This window comes from Canis aureus, chromosome 13, assembly GCF_053574225.1.
Source record: "Canis aureus isolate CA01 chromosome 13, VMU_Caureus_v.1.0, whole genome shotgun sequence".
NCBI lineage: Eukaryota > Metazoa > Chordata > Mammalia > Carnivora > Canidae > Canis > Canis aureus.
Genome location: NC_135623.1, coordinates 44,330,467 through 44,348,401, shown reverse-complemented (window position 1 = coordinate 44,348,401; position 17,935 = coordinate 44,330,467). Strand labels below are relative to the sequence as shown.

Genomic DNA, 17,935 nt, shown 5'->3' with positions numbered 1-17,935 from the left:
AAAAGAGAAAGAAAAAGAAAGAAAGGAAAAAAAGGGTGGGGGAAGGAAACAAATTAAAAAGCAAAAAAACAAAACAAACAAAACAAAACAAAACAAAAAACAAAACAAAACAAAACAAAAAAACACGGGGAGTATCTTCTGATTCTGTATACCTTAAGTTCCTTGACTTCCTCTGGAACTTGTCCGTCTATCTGGTCTTCTAGGGGAGGGGCCTGTTGTGCTGATTTTCAGGTGTTAGCACTTGGGGGAGCTGCTGTGCCCCTGCCTGGTGCAGGGCTCAGTGGGGGTTGTTTACACCGTGAGGCCCCAGGAGGAACAACCGCAGTGGCGAGGCCAGCTCTCCAGCCCTGGAGTCAGCTCTCGCAGTAACTCCAGAGCTCTCCGTCTGCAGGGCCTGGAGGCTCCAGGGCGGGGCCGCTGATCTGCTCAGCTCGGGGCAGGAGCGTCCTTGCTGTTCTGGGCCCTCCCGGCCTCTGCCTGTCCCCGGGGGGAGGCTGGATCCTGGGTTGTGTCCCGGCACCCAGTGCTCAGGGCCTGCGCCGTTGGATTCTTGCTCCCGGCCCGCAGCCCCCTCTGCGGAGCCGCCGCCCGAGCACCTCCGAGCTGCTCCGGGTCTCACCGTGCGCTGCAGCCCCTAGGGAGCTCGGCGCACTCGCCCGCGGCGCAGGTCCCTGTTAGTGTCCCAGGGAGCCCGAGGGCATCCCCGCCCTCCTGGGGTCCTGCTCTAACTCCCTGCGGGCCCCTTTCTGCCCGGGAAGGTTGGTGCAGCTCCTGCTTCTCCGGGCCGGGGCTCTCCTGTCCTGGGGACACTCACCCCGGCCTCAGCCCGGCTCCTCTTGGGGCCCCTCCCCCTTGGATACCTTTTGTTTTTTTATTTCTTTTTCCCCGTCTTCCTACCTTGATAGAAGCATGAACTCTTCTCACTGTAGCATTCCAGCTGTTCTCTCTTTAAATCTCAGGCCGAATTCATAGATTTTCAGGATAATTTGAAGGTTTTCTAGGTAATTTGGTGGGGACAGGTGATTTGGAGACCCTACTCTTCCGCCATCTTGCCCCTCTTCCCTAGGGAGGCTTTGAATAGAGTGGTGGTCCCTTAATTCTGTGGGTATTTAGGGAATTAAACCAAAGAGAAAACTACTGGCTTTTAATTGCTATTTAGATTTTATGGTAACTTCATGACCATGGTCAAGATATTTAATTATCTATTGTTATGTGTCCTCAACTGGAGTGTCTGATTCTCAAGGACTTCTTAGTTTATAGTATTAAAAAGACTTGTAGTTTAATCAGCAGGTGAGATGGTTACTTGGGTTAATCATAGTCTCTTAGAATTTGTTGTTTGTTTGTTTGTTTTTATTGTTGTTCTTTGAGAAACTCAAAATTAGTGAAGGATACCCTCTAGGTAATGCCAACATTTTCCACTCAAACTTTAAATGTCAGCTGAGATTTAGAGATTACTTAGAAAAAGATGGTAGTGTACACTGGGCCCTTTGGCTGGACCAGAGGAATCCTAATGCAATGCAAATGTGTTCAAGGTGGGAGAAGCATGGTCCAAGTCAAAGCAGTTTTATCCTAGTCTCCTTAGCCAGGTGTGTTGTTTTCTATTTCTTGGCATAGACTCTGTAAAATTGTCTGAACGGGCCCTCCTATTCCTCTGCTCAATTCATTCCTATCTCTCAACCTCTTCTATTGCATATAATGTAATGTTTTATTTCTTGGGATGGCCCTGACTGTTTATCTCCAAATTCTATTTTTAAAGTCTCTCCTTGGAAGGCCTTCATTGACTAATACAGTCTCTAATGATTCTCCCTTTTCATCATGTGTATAGTATTTAATTATTTCGTTTGTTTCTTCTTTTCTTCCTCTTTGAATTATAAGCAACTCAAGGATGGGGTGGTGTCAGAGACTGGCTAACCATTTACCAAATCCTTTTCCTTCCTCTTGGGCATATAGCTAGACCATATTCTCAGCTTGCCTTGCCTTGCAGTTAGACATGGACTCAGTTTCTGAGCCAAAGAATGAATGCTGCATCTAAGTCTGACTTATTTATTGACTAAAACATCCTACACATGGTCTTCCAGGCTCTTTTCCCACATGCCGGCTGAATGCAGAGGATTATGAGATTCTAGGAAAGGATGGACCTGTAATATGGAAGAAGCCTACGTCTCTGAAGTATTGTATGGAAGCATTCCACCAACCAGAAAGAACCACATTATACTGTTAGATGGTAGGCAAGCAACTTATAACGTAACTTATTAAGTTATCCTATCTACTTAGATTTTGGGAGTTATCTGTTGCGGCAGCTAATATTGCTTTAATGAATGTGAAGTAAATCATATTATATTTCCTTGTTTCCTTTACAGTACCTAGAATAATGTAGAGACAGGCTTAGTTTCTGGCTGCCTCTCACACACAAAATGGTAGTTTATTGACCATCACCTTTCACAGCAAGGAAAGGAAAGATGCTCTCTGCACAAATCTAGAGTGGGAAGAGGGGAGGTGTTAGCAGTGGATGGTCCAGTCTGAATGTACATAGGGTGGATAAAACACATAGATTTGGTCTTCTTCCTTGATCAATGGCATCAAATAAATAAACAGTATTGTTATTGATTATTATATTAAGTAAATATCAAGAACGGTATTAGTATTGATTATTACATTAGATAAATGTGTAGAGTGGTAGCATTATTGATTTTTATATTCAACAAATATAGGGATGGACAAAACTCATACTCCAGCCAGGCTATCTTAAAATGACTTAACAGTTTTGAGTACAATTCTGGGATAGGGAGTTATTTTATGATGAATGTCTTAGAAAATCTGAAAATTTTCCTCATCAAATATCCATTAACAATAAAGGCAATTAGGGACACATATGTATCTGAGTATAAACCAAGCATAGAGATGGCAGCATTGTTGTCAGCAACAAAGACCCATGGGATCTATCAAATACCAAATGTTGAACAGAGCCCCTTTAAGATGTGGGACCAATTAAAGAAATCAAGCTGAGAGATGAAATGCAATTGCAAAGGGCAGGAACATTTTCATTATGTACAAAATGTAAGCAAGGTTATCTGTAATTGGAGGCTCACAGTTTTGTACTTCTTAGGTTGAGAAACAGTAGGTAGGTACAGTGGGGGAAGAAATGCCTTATGTATACATGCTGTGGGTAAAGGGGAAACATCAAAAGGTATTATTCAGTTTTGGGTTGTGGGACAGGATGATATGGTTGCTATTTAAATTTGTCCTTTTGAAAAATTCAAGAAAGTAAAATTATTGATTTTAAACATATATTCTTCAGTGTTAGATTAGAAGGACCTATAGAAAAACTGAGGGAAAGATAGGGAAAGGAGGAACAGTATTTGTGGGAAAGCATTGGGAATCCCATTGCACAGGTGGAGAAGAATCTGAGGAATGTGTCCTGCAGGGAGGGGGATACAAAAGAAAGAGTTCACATGCCCAATATTGGCAAGAGTTAAAGATACCACTGAAGCTTAAATATGAAGAGCTAATAGGGCAGGTATCATATTATATTATGATTTGGGGGAGAATAGTTCATTTCTTCCACAAAGTTGTGAGTTCTTTGATTCAGGGACAATGTCCATTTAACCTTGGGTCCTGTAGTAGACATTTGTGAGTTTTGCCTGTCCAGTTTTCATTCACCCTGTTTTCTGGTATTGTAATCTATATCCTGGAGAATCATTCCTCCCTCCAGCTTAGTCCATTTGGTTCAGGGTAGGTTGACTGGATCCCTGAACTCCCAGGATAGAATGTGACCAGGCCCAGTCAGTTGGAACAAGAATTCCCAAGTGATTGTTCTGGGAATGGAAGTGTGACTAAAGCTGTCTCATCAATTTTAGGACATTTGCTGGAACTGCCGAGGAGTGAGAAACTTTTTTTCTTTTCTTCTGGACTTGAAGTTGGGAGGATATATATCAGCCATATGAATTTTCCTTCCATAGACTGAAGACAATAAACAAAAATTAGAGTTAAGATCTGGAGTGGAGAGAGAGAAAGAGAGAGAGAGAGGAAGAAAAAAGGAGAGAGAGAGATAGATTTATTGGATGAGTACTTGGACTAGCCCATACTTGAAGCCAAACTCCTGGATTTTTCAGTTATGTAAATAGAGAAATCTCTTTTGTTTAAGCCATTTTGAGCTTTTTGAGTTGACTTTCTGTTCCTCTTGACCAAAAGCATCCTAACTAATGTAGATCCCCTACAAAAGCATAGTTCTTGAATATGATGCTTATTCAACATTTGTTGACTGATTGAATACATGAATATATGAGCAAATTTCACCTGCCAAGGTTCATGCTAATTAATGGTTGATCCAGCTTGAAAACCCACATTGGCTGGCACCTAACTTATGACTGGTTCCACAACTCTACCCCATCTCTCCTTTCCTGTCCCATAGCATCAAATGCATACTGCTGTCATAGTACTTACTGCATTATATTCAAATTGTTTACCCATCTTTGCCATTAGACTGAGCTCTTTGAGGATAGAAATGAGGGTTTTTACTTCTGTATTCCTGGGCCCTACTGAACAGAGGCTTAGTGAATGGTGGATGTATTGTTTTGCTATCCAGCTAGAGTGAACTGCCCTCAGGTCTCATTTCTAGCCCAGGCCTTTGCATTTGCTGTTGCCTTACCTAGAATACTCTATCCTTAAACTGCATTCAGGTCTCATCTCAAGTCTTTGATGACTACCCCCTTCTAATGTTGCTCCATCAGCCAGCATCTTCACATTGTCATATTGAATTTTCTTAGTAGCCCTTACTGCTTTGAAGTTTTCTAATGTATTCACATGGTTACTGTCCATCTTCCATGACAGTAGGGATCTCATCTGACTTGTTCACCACTACACCTCCAGCACACAGAGTAGTGGCTTGTACAGAGGAGACACTCAATAAATACCTGTGGGATGGATAAACCAGGTACCTATCCTTAGAAGAGAAGATGGTTCTTTTTTTTTTTTTTTTTTTTGAGAAGATGGTTCTGAATTGGAATAAAGTAAAAGAGAAGCTTAAAAACATACCTAAAAACTTTCTGCAACTAAGGAGAAGGCCTTGAGTATATATTAATGTTGCTTCAAATGCAAGGACACTGAAGAAAGATTAAGCTGACAATGTGTTATAGACAATAGCTAAGGTCTTCTGACTCTGAAATTCTTGATTATGTTATTGCCTATTTAATATATTTCTCTCAGTAATACTTAGAGGAATAATATTTAGGAGAAAAATAAATTTTTGGGGCCACTCACATAAAGCCCTTCACCATCCCAGCAAATCCTCTGCTTGGGCTGAGGGCAATCCAACCCAAATGAGAGGCAGGTGGTGAATTAATCGTGTAATTTGCATTTTTGAGGATGTGTATGTGCAGAGGTTTGCTTATACTGATCTAGAATTCTTTGTATTCAAATTTGCTTATATTTAAAGAAATAGAAGCCAAGATATTGGCCTGATTTTGTCATGGTTGTAGTAGAATCCATCGTAAAAATCACAATATAATTTCATTTTTCCCTTGGTTTAATGCCCCTAAAGAAGCCAGCTCTGGGTCTGAGGAAACAAATCTACTTTTTAAGCATACCTGCATGCAAATGGACTGTGGAGATAGCTTATCCTTTTACATAATAAATTAGAGAGTTCTCTCTTTCAGTGCAATAGATGTATAGATTAATACACCAAGACGAGGCATATAGATACGTGGAATCGATAGAAGCCTGGTTAGAGATGACAAAGAGCTTCATGCTCGAGTGCTTTGCAGCCTAATTCAATAAGACAAAATGAAAGGCAAATGCTTGAGGAGCTGAAGAGAGGATCTTTATGAAAATATTAAAACTTCTGTACAAAGAAAGTCACACATTCTCCTTTGAGTTTGCTCCTAACATCACAATATAATGAATGGGCCTCTTTTGGGGGGAAGGAGCTTTGTGATTTTTAATAAAGCAACCAAAGGAACCATTTTGAATGTAGAAACTTACTCTTTGGCCTTTAACTGAAAAGTTAAACATACTGAAATAAAACTAGATTCCCCCCCATCAATTTGCAAAACTGAAGTATAACCAACTGAAACGGCAACAGCGTGAAAAGCTATTTACGTGTCTGCAACCATCTCTGATTCTATCAATTTGTTTTCCAGTCTTCGTTGTGATTCAGTGTTTCTCATGGATCTCCAGAGAGTTTCGGGCTTGAGGAGAGAATATCAATAGCCTGCACATCCTCTAGGATGCTTCCCTGCCACCATCACAATGTTTCTGTGGATCAGCTCTTCTGTTTCCTTTAATGACTATAGTAGAACAACAAAAATTATTCATTTTGGGAAACAAAATCAACAAAGCAATAGTGTCTAAGTAAGGGTATAATTTTACTCCCTTTTTGTGCAGTAAGCTTAAAGGCAAAAATTAAGAATCAATTGGTGGCTTTTCAGGTATTTTATAAATCCATAATTATATCACATGCATTTAAAAATGAAGCAAAGGGCTAAATAAATTCCACAGAACTTGTAAAGTAGATGTGGCCCACTGCAGTGAAATAAATACTGGATTTTCTAACTGGGTGGTCTGGTTTCTGATTGGAGTCCTGTCAGGAGGCAGGTGGGTCACCCCTGATTAAGTTCCTAATTCCTCTGAACTCTGTATTTCATATCCATGAAATGGGAATAACAATATTTGCTTTTCTCACCTCATGGGGCTGATGAAATATAAAGTGACATATATGCAAATGTTCAGAAAATATTAGAATGATGTGTGAATATAGTGCATTTTCAAATTATTAGAGAAGATAGAGTTTTCTTTCATAGTCACACCATTCTTTAGGAACTCTGTCCAGAAAATCCTACAATGTTAGTAAGAGAAGAATTCTTACTTTCCAGCTGTTTATCTTGTATTCTAAAATATTTGCATGTAAATATGCATGAATGTTTATATTTTTTTGCTTTCCCCCCCTCTCTCTACCTTCCCAATTCCCACAGCTCTCCTGGCTAATTCCAACTGATCTTTGAAAATTCACTTCAGTATTATTTCCTTCAAGAAATCTTCCCCCATCCTGAAGGCTGGGTTGGTGCCCCATTGCTGTGCTTTTGAAAATCCTTCAGTTTATCTTGCACTGTGTTTTCCACGTATTTTTATGATTTCTTTTCTGTCTCCTCTGCTGGATTGTGATAATCTTGGGAGTGGACTCTGTATTGTAATCATGGGACTTCCCAAGGTCTACCAGTGTTTTCACACACTAAGCACTCAAATTTTGTTGTATTAGTAACTGCTACTCTTATCCCATACATGTTGAGATTTTGGATGTTTCCATTCCAATGTGAGGGGCTGGGGACTAATAGATTTGTCTATTGCCACACTAAACTGAGTTTATTTTCTTTAGGAACTGTGGTAGGCAGAATGGTTCCCCCAAGATATCTATGTCCTAATCCTGAAAACTGTGAAGATATTTTGTAATGAGGTGAAAGGGATTTTGCAGATATATTAGGGTTACATACCTCAATATAGGGAGATCATCCCGGGTTATCTGGATGGCCCCAGTCTAATCACATGAACTCTTAAAAGCAGAGAACATTCTTTGGCTGGAGGCGGAAGAGATAGAGCAGAAGGAGAAGTCAGCAAGAGTCCAAGGACTTCACGTGCTGTTGCTGTGGCCCTGAGTGTAGGGGGCTATGTGCAAAAAGAAAAGGGAAACATGTAGGGGCTGAGAGATGTTTCTGGTTGACAGACTGCAAGGAAGTGGGGACCTCAGCCCCATGTTCACAAGTGACTGAGTTCTACCAACCAAGTGAATGTGTCCAGAAGCAGATTCTCTTCCAGAGTCTCTAGAAAAAGTGTTCAGGTTGGCCTACACCTTGACTTCAGCCTTGTGAGACCCACAGCTGAGATACCAGTCTAGTCTAGCTGGGCTAATGTACAGAACTGTGAGATAAATAATAAATTTGTGCTGTTATATATTACTGTGTTTGTGGTAATTGGTTAGGACAACAATAGAAAATAGAGAAATTAATTTACTAGCCTCCAAAGAGCAGATTTTGGAAAACTATCATAGAGGTGGAATACTCTGGATCTGCAACAAATGATGAAACCCCCCATAGAAAAGTTGCCCAGAGTGCATTCCTTGGAATGGTGACAGCCACAGTGGTGGGGTTACAGGGTTGGCTGACACTGACATCCCCAGGAAGTGTAGCATAGGCCAATCTGTGTGCCCCTGGGGATTTACTTAATTTCTTCTAGATTTGAAGCTGGTTGTAAGTTTGATTGGATTGGACAGGGCAGAGCAAGAGAGGTTGGAGAAATAGCAAAAGCTAGTTTAGAAATCCTTTTCCCTTAGAATTCTGAATTATGAAGCTATTTCTTCCCAGTCTACTAACGTCTAGAGTTCCTCTTGAGAGATCTAATGTCATTCTGCTTCTTAATTCTTTGTATTTTTTTTTCTATCTGAAGTTTCTTTTGATCTTTTCTTCATCCCTGATATCCTGAAATTTAAAATGACATACTTTGGAATTTTTTCTTATTGTCCATTGTGCTGGATACTCAATAGATCATTTTCAAAGTTTTTTTTCAGTTTTGGGAACTTTTCTTGTATTATTTCTTTGCTAATTTTCTCTTTTCTCGTTTCTCTGTGTGTGTCAGTTCTTTATCCTGAAATTTAAAATGACATACTTTGGAATTTTTTCTTATTGTCCATTGTGCTGGATACTCAATAGATCATTTTCAAAGTTTTTTTTCAGTTTTGGGAACTTTTCTTGTATTATTTCTTTGCTAATTTTCTCTTTTCTCGTTTCTCTGTGTGTGTCAGTTCTTTGTGGAACTCTTACTAATAAAATATTAGAATTCTAGATTGATTATACATATTTCTCTTTTTTTAAATTTTTTTATTTATTTATGATAGTCACAGAGAGAGAAAGAGAGAGAGAGGCAGAGACATAGGCAGAGGGAGAAGCAGGCTCCATGCACCGGGAGCCCGATGTGGGATTCGATCCCGGGTCTCCAGGATCGTGCCCTGGGCCAAAGGCAGGAGCCAAACCGCTGCGCCACCCAGGGTTCCCCGATTATACAGATTTCTTATTTTTCCTCTATGTATGTATCTATTTAATTTCTAATATCTTCATCTTTGACTTCTGATTTTTTGATTTAAATTTTAAAATTTCTGGTGTCATTTTTTAAAAAAATTAAAAGATTGCTTATTATATGTATATATATATATATTTTAAATAGCATCCTTCATTTGTTTCTGGGATATGATTGTTTTTATTTCTTTGAGGATATTCTAGTTTAAAAAATTTTTTTTCTGCATGTTTTTTGTTTTCTCTGAATTGCCTTTCTTCAATTTATTTTGATTCTTCTTTTTCACATTACAGACTTTCCTCAAAAGTAGGGTGTCCCTGGCTGTCTGTTCATATTAAATTGAAAGGTTCTAAAAAGTTGAATAAAAACTTCATGTGCTTGGTGGGTTGGGCTGACTGGTCACTTTGATCAGGTAGGACTTGTATGCCTTTTCTGTGGTTCTTCAACTTCTGCAATGAAGAAAACTTCAAATTCACTGTTAGAGCCGTATGTCTGAATCATGGCTTTCTGGAACCCACGACTAGGGTATGATCATCCCCGTATGGTGGTTAATAATTATATGCTAAAGTCACTGGCTGGTTTCAAAGTTCTTCTCTGTCACTTGTGACTTCTTTTACCTGTTTCTTCATTTGTCAAATTAAGATACTACCAGTATCTATTTATGGGATAGTTGTGAGGGTTAAGTGATTAATTACAAATACCATGCCTAAAGTATTTGAAACACAATGAGTGTTCAGTGAGTTACCCATTTTTACTATCATTGTCATTGTTATTAATTCAGTGTGATTCTCTGTTGTACTTCATCCCTCCTTCCATTGCCTTAGCATGCAGCTTCTCTGGTTCAGTATTTCTGGAGTGGAAATCTCCCACTTCTCCGCCAGAGTGGAGAATGAGCAATCTCCTGGCTGAGTAGATTTGGGAAGGGGACTTTGGAAAAGTACCAACTCCTTATCCTGACTTTTAATCAATTTTCTGGATCTTTACTCCCATCCCTCACCTCTGCAGAGATAACTGGTGTCATTAATTCCTATGCCTTTCTTGAGGTTAGAGGCACAAGCATGTTTTCTCATCATTGGATTTTCCTCTGGAGGCACTTAATTTCCATGTTTCTCTGTCTGCTAAGCTGGTGACCATCACTCATCTATCCCACTATGGTTTCTTGTCTACTATGTATCTCCTCTCCTGTTCTCTTTGCCTAGAGGGCTTACACCTTTTGTGTTCCTTCACTAATAGTCTAATTGGGTATAAAAAGGGAATGAAAATCAACTTAGATATCCAATTGGCCATGTTAACTACAAGGCCACTGGCCTTATCATCTATGAAATGAGGGGTTACAGTGGATAAGCTTTAAGGCATTTTCCTTCACTAAAAATCTTTGCTCCTTTTGTATGGTTTAGATTTAATGTAACTCCCAGCTGATCACAGCTAGATTCTTTATCACTTATCTCAGTCTCAGAATAGTAGTGATTATTTTTGCTTTTGTTGTTTTGAATCTCTTTGAGCAGGAGACCTGTGGTGTAGCAAATTATATCTTGTGTACAAATTAGAGTAAACTGAAAAACACAGGTGACTTTTGTTCCCTTCTGCATCACAAAGACCTTTTCAATACACCTGATTGATTGTAAAGGGAACTCCACAAGCAGATGTGAGCTACTGGGACTCTGCTGATGGTAATTTGGGTGCTATAATATTTATCATGCTGTGCTATTTGGCAAGTAGAAAGCTTTTAAACTTTTTGTTCTTTCAAAAAAAAAAAAGTCCTAAAAGAAAATGATACAAAAATTAGAATTAGGAAGAAATTTCCTTTCTATGGAGAATCACAGAGCATGTCTTGATAAATCAGTAAAAGTCTTGCTTTTAAGATGGCTTAGGTCAGATTTTTGTCGCTTGCATCTAGAAGAATCTTTGACTTATCAAGGACAGTGGAGATATAGAAGGGTAAGTTGTCTTGCTCTATGGATCTTCACTAGCTATGGATCTCCACTATCTATGGATCTCCACTATATGGCCTGACACTTGGTACTTACAGCCTCAGTGTCCATCACCATTTGCTGTGGTCACTAGAATTAGCAACTAAGTCTGTGTGTTCTATTTTTGTATCCAGGAGAGAAACTTCTACAAGATAATGAGTATTTCTAACAGGATGGGTTGTATGGCATTTGAAATAAATAACAACTTCTTTGAGTTTGGTGAAATCCATTGCATGTGTTGTTTTGTTTGTTTGGTCATGGCATAGAGGATGGGAATACATCCCTCAGAAAGTTTTCAATTAAAACAGGAATCCTAGATGTTGAAAGTAAGGGGGACATTAACAATTTTTGCCTCTATTACTCCCGACTACTTTGGACATAAGCTACGATTAAAAGTTTGTAGAAAAAGAGATTGATGAATCAATATTGACAATTTTGGGTTTATCAGTGATGCAATCTGAAAAACTTTTCTTTCATTTGGAAATGAAATAACATAAATCCATTTATATTCATCCAAATAATTCTAATCACATTTGGAATGGCCTTTTTACCGTAGTAATTATGGCATATGCTATTGGTTGACTGCCAGCGACATGCCTTTCTTTATTTTTGTAACCACCCTAATTTTATTCAGGTAAAAAGTGGCCATCTTCTTCAGAAACTTTGGGATCTTCTGGGACTCTGGTGTCCAACTCCAAAGGTTGAATCCTGATTAGTCTCAGGCAGCCATGCTGCTTTTATCTCCCTTGCCATCAGTTGGCTTATGACTGAGCAATGGAATGTGATTTTGGCCAGTGAAATGTGAGGTGAGGTCCACAGACTGGCTTTTGGGAAGGTTATCTTTGTTCCTAATGAAGGACCCAGGGAAGGACTTTGTCAAGTGTAAATGTGACCTTTGGTGCAGCTACAGCCATTTTGCAGCTATGAGAAGATGTTCTTAAGGGCCTCACTGAAGATGGCAGAGTAGAAAGATGAAAAGAACCTGAATATTAATGATGTGGCCAAGCAGCTGACTTGGTTAATCCTGGGACAATATCATCTCTGGAGTTTGTATTCAGTGGAATAATACATTTCTTTATTATTTAAGCCTTTTAAGCTAGTTCTTCAGTTATTCCTAGCTATAGTAATCCCAATACAGTAATAAAACAAATTTAATGCTTTAACTCTTTGGACTAAGACTTTTTTCCTATTTTTCCTCCATATGTGAGAAACGTATGAAATGAAAAAAATAAAGAACTGCAAATATTAAAGGATCACAGAATGTCAGCACTGGGAGAGATTTCAATAAATTATTTAAAAAAACACATACTTGTTGAAATAGAATTGTGCTGGATCCTGGATATAGCAAAGAAAGAGACATAGTACCTGCTCTTTTGAAACTTATATTCTAGTGGGTGTTAGAGAGTATTTGGTCATTACACAGAAGGGACAATTTTTATATCATTCAGTGTTGGTGTGATTTTTTTGTTGTTGTTGTTAATAAGAGGGTAGATCCTATTGGAGGACAGACTGTATACATTTGTGGTTCTTTTTGCTTTTGAACATGTAGCTAGCTCTTTTGCTTATCTGACTACCTGAAGGGTTTGGTTATGTACGGCTAGGCCTAGAACTGAGTCTGGGTCCAAGGGAAGAAAAGAACCGAATTTCTGTGTATAATAGAGTAAGAGGAATTTAGAATTACTGAGTATGTGTGTGTGTGTGCACACACACGCACACATGTGCATTTCACACACACATGAAACAGCAAGATGGTCAATGACTGAGTGCTAATCTGAGTACAGAAACCTGTGAGCAATCCCCTGTATCATGGTGGCCAAAGGGACTTATAGGATGAGATGACTACTATGTAGCTTTAGATTATTTACTGTGTCATGCAGGAATGTAAATCTCTGACAGTGACCTAGAAAACTTCAGGAAAAGTTTTACTACACATCACAGGCTTTGTTCCCTTGTTGCTTAAGTGGGGGAATCAGGGAGTTAAAGGATGTCCTCAAGGCATAGAGCAGAGATGAGGGAGTCAGCAGAGGTAGGAAAATATACCTCATTCTCCCATCTTGCTCTCCCTGGGAAAATTTTGCAGACGCATTGAAGAGGTCTCTGCACTTAACACTGGATGTGGAATGGTATGTGACCTCTTTAATTTACATCATTAGGGACATCTGGATTAGAGACCTACTGGTCTCTGCAGGACTCAATTGAATAATCGAGTAATTATTCAATTATTGGGAATTACCTTCTGGAGACAGTTAAGCTCCTTGAAGGCAGGGACTATGTCTGTTTTATCAATAAAGTTCATACTGGGCAGTGTTCAAGGAACTATTAGTTCCCTCGTAATAGGGAAAAACTATCATTTAAATATATTTATCATATCCCCTCTGCCCTCAGCTTGCCAGAAGTTCTTGTTGCCTCTCCCAGGACAACCATGTTTCGCCGGGTGGGCTCCTGGACCAAGCACTTACTACGTGTGGATGACGGGGAGACTGGAGAAGTTGGGAAAAACCTGCCAGGTTTATGCTGAAAATATCAGAGAATTACTGACAGGAGAAAAGTAGTAGATGCAGACTGTGGGAGGGGAGACAGAAGACGTTTTGTGGGAGCTGAGCTTGAGAGGTTTTGGGAGCTCGGAGAGGGAAAAGAGTGTCATTGGGGGCAGGTGCGAGGCATGTGAATACACACACACAAACGAGATTCTTCTGTACATAAAAACTGGCAGGAAAAGCTGGTATCAATCAGTTTTTCTATGTGTTAAGAGTGGGGTCTCTGGACAATTTTAATAGGTTACAGAAAGATAAAAAATTTCTTCTTGGTTATTTCTGACTGTATTTCTTTGAAGAAGACTCAGGGTAGGACTGACTTCCAGGTGAGAAGAGGCCAGCCTGGCTTTCTGCGGGGCACACCCTCATGTAGGAAACTGAGTTTCACACTTTGGTATTCTCTGCGCTGCTCCCAAGCCCTCAGCAGGGACAGCAAATATTTGTTGCACAGAATCAAGATCGCAGTAATTTCAGATTGCATGCCATCCAATCTGGTAGCTAAATATGGGCAGAATTAGGACTAAGGACTAAAAACGAAGTATGTTCTTAGATTTTGTTCTTCAGTAAAGAGTGGTGTTAGAAAACGCACTGTGAGAGAAGAACATTCCATTTTGGGCCTAGTCCAGAAATACGCACGAGGGTCACTTACACTGACCTTATTTTCCATTTGAGTTAATCTGTGGGTAGCAAGTCACACCCTGTTACCAACCGGATCTAAGGATCTTAAAATATTCAAATTGGATTTTTTTTCCCAAACCACTGAGACTCACAGAAAAGTCACATACTAGACCAGAGTCTAAGCTACACCTCCCTGTTGGAACTCAGTAAAACAATGGCATGCCTCCTTGTTGGGAGCATCTACCTGTGATCTCTGTTGCAGATGAATTAACTGAGTTAACTAATTTAATGAACTATTTTTAGTTTAAACTAAAAGGAATCTTAGATATAAAGTTTCATTTCTGAGAGGCTGTGTTGCATTCTGCCGCTAGGAGAGAAGCCTCTTGTTTCAGTCTGGTGAAGGTGGGAGCATCCTGAGAGAAGCAGGGGTCATAGAGTTTGCTAACGTCCCATGGCTCAGTGCTGGTTTTGGGGCGGGGGGTGACTGTGTTCTTATAGAGGCCACCCCAAACATTTCCAGAGGACCAGATGGTTCATTCAATAAAACGGGGGCCTCTACTAGGGGTCCAGTCCTATTTCTTAGCTGCCCATTTCCGACTTTCTCACTTGTGCACTTCTAGGAAGCCAGTGAGAAACCGTCTATGGCCATGTTAAGGAAGCAGGAGAATGTATTTCTGGTTTTGCCATTGTTCTCGCAGGTATTTAAAAAACCCTAGGCCTGATGCCCCTGTCAGAAAGCACACGCTCCGACATCTCTCACAAGTGCTGCGGGGAGGAGGTGTGATGCCCAACAACAACCCCACAGGAGACGTGATCCTCTGGAAGCTTCTAGACACTGTGCTCTTCACTGGGCTCAGGTGCTGAGTGTCAAGCAGATGCACTTGGCAGGTCATTCGGGACCATGTTAGGTTATTCAGAGGAACAAAAGCACAACAAACTGCCTGGAACCCTTGATGTCTGGGAGAAGCTCACTGCACCAGCTAGCAGCTGTCCTGCCACATTCTTGTCTGCCTGAAAGAAAAGAAAGGAAGAACGCATGACTCCAAACGAATGGCCTAGAATTGGAGGCTGCTTGGCAGTATAAGAAACGCAGAGAAAAAGAGGACTAAGATGCACAGGTATGTGTTTGGAGAAATAGTTTTTGCTGCATTGGGGTGGAGGGTACCTGTTGAAAGGCTAATGATATGGTCTGAGTTTGTGTCTTCACTGTGAAGCTGGCACAGAGCTCAAGGGACCCATTCTTTATGCGTGGCCTCCCACCCTTGCACCTATGGGAACACAGGTGCCTGGGGTTACTGGCTTCGGGCACACAGCCAGGGTTTGCAGCATGAGCCATGGGATGCCCAGATCAGTGCCCATCATCACGGACTTGGAAGAAATTCCACGAAAAATCTGAAGTTGTTTCAGAAGTTGCTTAAACCTAGATGTCTTTTCTAAATGCAAAAACATTGCATGCACACACATCTTTACTTGTTTTCCATCCACTCAAAAAGGGGAGAGAATATCGTATAGGTGGGGCGACTCAAATGGGATTATTTTAAGATGCATTCCCCCTTCCCTTCTGCAGGGGATTGAGGGGGATTACACGCAGCTTCCACGAAATGTCTTGTGCTCCTCTCTGGGAAAGGAACTGTAAATGTCAAGGCATCAGTCTCCCTGACAACAACTTACACAGGTACGGCCAAGCCTACAGGGAGGGAGCAGCACGGTCAGCCCGTGTGCAAGTGTCACCTGCAGTTGCAGAGACCAGGGCCCCAGCAGTCCAGAGTAGCAACAGATGGAGAAGGGAAGACAAACTGGGATGGGGAATGGGTGGGGGGCCTGGGACACCCCAGAGTTACAACCCCCCCAGAAGAAATGGCACAGGAGAAGCAGCAGGCTTAGCAGGTGCAGCCCCTCTCACATCTCCAACCCAAACCCCAGGGGCCTCATACACGCTTGGTGTTAACAGAGTGTTTTAAACCCTGTTGAGCACGGGAGCCACCTGGAGATCTGGTTAAGAGGAACTTTCTGTTTCAGTAGGTGGAGGGAGAGGGCCGTCGATGCTACGTTTTTAACAAAGTCCTGGATGATGCCAGCGCTGCCAGCCCTGACACCATGCCCCCGATTAGCAAGGTGTGAAGAGAATCTCGGGTCACGGGTGTGCCTCAGGCAGCACGGCTTCAGTGGGGAGGAGAATCCAATTCTGTACAAAGATGCGCAAATGCATTTGAGTCGCACCTCACCTCACTAATGTTAGGAGGAGATTGTCCACGTAACTCCTAAGTCTTCTGGATTTAGAATGCTTCGGGTGATGGAAACTTCTCTCGACAGCTGACAGCTGATGTGGGGCTGTTCAGGTCTATATTCGGATGGCCTAACACCTCGTGAGCACACAGCAGCTGAGGGAAGGAGTATGCTGGGCGGCAAGGGGAGGCGAGCTTGGCATGCACATTGGCCAAGGACCATCTATAAAGTGCACTGCCCACATGTGCATATTGGGAGCTGGGTTTTGCAACGGCTGCCTCCCCTCTGGTTGAGCAATGGAAGGGAAATTAGCACAGGGCCCCTAAGGTCCTCTCACTTTCCCCAGATTCCCAAAAGGAAGAAAAAAAAATTTTTTTTGAATAGGTAGGAAGGAATAGAAAATGACAGCGAGAGAAAGGAAGTTGAAAGGTGGCTTGAGTTTCTATTTTTATTTTTTTTATTTTTGAGAGGAGGGGAGAATAAACTCCCTAAGATGAATCAAGATGAAAGACATTAAAAGAAAAAAAAAAAAGAAACAAAGAAAAGAAATGCATGATGAAGAGAGGAAGGAAATCTCCTTGATAGATAGAACAGATTTGCCAAATATATTACATTCATTAAGATTTTTCTCTGCTTATAATGTGTGCTTTTTGGAGGCTTTTCTTAGCATTAACGGACGCTCTGGGAGAGGAGAAAGTTGGCAGAGAGAAGCCTAGCAAATATATAAATAAGCTTCGGAGGTTTCAGGAGTTTCATATCCCACAATAGAACGTTCTCCAGGCTAGGCAAACTTTTTCTTACTTAAACAAATGCTTTGAAAGACAAAGATTTCATATCGTCAGTGGAACATTCAGACTAATAATTGCCTTTGTTCTTCCTGCCTTGAAGTCTCAACAGCCAGCAGATTTGTGATTCACTTTCGGCAATAAGCTTCTTCAAATAAATATCACTTTCCAGGCTGCAAATTGAGTTTTTGCAAACACAGAGATCGACTTCACTAAGAGGAACTAAGTTTTCTTGGGCTGTATGTATATATGATTATGAAACACTGTTTACTTTCTTCTCCTCTGCTGTAGGAGAAGGGGTTAAAAATCTATATTTAGAAAAAATTGCCATTTTTAATGGTCAATGTACTACTAGTGAGAATTTGTAGGTTTTGTTGGAGGAGCAGGGAGTGGAGTGGGAAGGGGACAGAAGGCAGTTTGACCTTTCTCTGAGACTTGTGGACCTCGGAAATTTTGGGGCACCTGAGTGGCTGAGCAGTTGAGCATCTGCTTTCAGCTCAGGGCATGATCTTGGGTCCTGGGATCGGGTCCCGCATCGGGCTCCCCGCAGGGAGCCTGCTTCTCCCTCTGCCTGTGTCTCTGCCTCTCTCTCTGGGTCTCTCATGAATAAATAAATAAAATCTTAAAAAAAATATCTTGATACAGTCCAAGGTTGTGGACTTTAAGCTGGTTTACTTTGTGGCTGAGGCAAGACGATTCCAAAAGTTTTAAAGTAAAAGAAATGATACAAGCGAGAATAAGACAT

General features: G+C 40.9%; 1 long non-coding RNA gene across 1 annotated transcript; it reads left to right on the top strand.

The window, feature by feature from the left end:
- Window positions 1-2,092: 2,092 nt before the first annotated feature.
- On the top strand, window positions 2,093-17,540 carry LOC144281647 (uncharacterized). Its single transcript, XR_013350077.1, has 4 exons — window positions 2,093-2,224; window positions 14,878-15,297; window positions 15,747-15,854; window positions 16,199-17,540. It is a non-coding gene; the product is annotated as an uncharacterized LOC144281647 (long non-coding RNA).
- Window positions 17,541-17,935: the final 395 nt, after the last annotated feature.